Here is a 1,380-nt window from a genome sequence, read left to right as displayed (position 1 = left end):
ATGTCCTCGATTTTATCAGCAATCAATAAATGTCCTCGTTAAGTTTTGGAAAAAAATTAGTTTTGTTTATTCAAAATAATTTCAATGCACGTTGGTTAGGGCTAAAAATATATTCGGGACCCGTTGTCGAGTAATTATAGACAAGATTTTATTAAATGAAAAATGTATATTTTTTCACTACTTCGATTTGAATTCTTAAATATGAAAACGGAAAACTTTTCGGCTCAACTCTACTTAACTTCATTAATTGTGATTATGAAAAAAATACGAAATAACTTTCAACTTTATTTATCGTTCGAATTTTTATCGAAATTGAAGCTTCTTGACGATATAACGGCATCACCATCGAATCTTGATAGAACGGTATTTTTCCAGGACACATCGTGTAAAAATTTGATCGTATCATTTACTTCGAGGTAATCGACTGTTTGTTCGTTCGAATAGTTCAACTAGCCTCCGTATTAATTCCATTTTAATTGTTTCTTTTGTGTAGACATGTGCATGTGCCATCGAATCGGCTGTGACGTGGAATCCGAACCGTGATGTTTTTGTATTGTTCTCTTCACCTGTGGGCTTGTCTTCAAATGGACAGGCCAATTCACCAGTATTGAAAGCATTGACGACGAACTCAAACATTCATTATCGCAACGTCGATTGGTATAAAGAACGAAACGTAAATTCTTGCAGATTTTTATACCATTGTGCTTTCAAGCAGTAGTGGAGAATATACGGACTCGAATACACTGTACTGCAGTACTATTGATTGGTAAATAATCATGGCGGCTCCATATTATTGCAAAAATCACAAATATTATAAAGCCTTCACACGTTCTTTGTCGTTGATATACCAGCCGAAGAATGGGTGAAAAAAGATAAATTGCTCACAACAGAACATTTCATGGGTCGTTTATCCGACTTTCTTAGGCTTCTGTCTATCTACAAATTCGGTGGAATTCATTTCGACTTGGATATTATTGTTCAATCGACTTTGAAGATTTTCCACCCAACTTTATCGGTGCGCAAGACGCTGAAGAAATACAAAATTCAGTTTTTGGCTTTGAATCGAGAGGTTGGTCACAAAATTGTTGAATTGTTTCTAAGGTTGGCTAATTCTCTATTTGTTTTTTTTTTCATTGATCATATTCAAATATGAATCGGTAAGAATAATCTTGACCTGCCAAATTGAGTGAAAATAAATGTGAAACATAGATTGTTGTAAAGTCCATATAAAAAAAACTCTATGTTTCACATTTATTTTCATTCAATTTGGCAGGTCAAGATTTTTCTTACCGATTCATATGTCAATTTTTTTAAAAACAGGAATTTTACGGTTTACAAAATTCAGTTTTTGGCTTTGAATCGAGAGATGTTGGTCACAAA

The 1,380-nt window shown here is 33.5% G+C and overlaps 1 long non-coding RNA gene across 1 annotated transcript; it reads left to right on the top strand.

The window, feature by feature from the left end:
• The first annotated feature begins 307 nt into the window (after positions 1-307).
• On the top strand, positions 308-1,377 carry LOC129570945 (uncharacterized). The gene is made up of 4 exons (XR_008688190.1): positions 308-416; positions 494-766; positions 925-1,101; positions 1,321-1,377. It is a non-coding gene; the product is annotated as an uncharacterized LOC129570945 (long non-coding RNA).
• The last annotated feature ends 3 nt before the right edge of the window (positions 1,378-1,380 follow it).

Source organism: Sitodiplosis mosellana, unplaced genomic scaffold (assembly GCF_009176505.1).
Source record: "Sitodiplosis mosellana isolate CC-2019 unplaced genomic scaffold, AAFC_SMos_1.0 Smas_scaffold_766, whole genome shotgun sequence".
Taxonomy (NCBI): Eukaryota; Metazoa; Arthropoda; class Insecta; order Diptera; family Cecidomyiidae; genus Sitodiplosis; species Sitodiplosis mosellana.
This window is presented reverse-complemented; position numbering and strand designations above follow the sequence as displayed.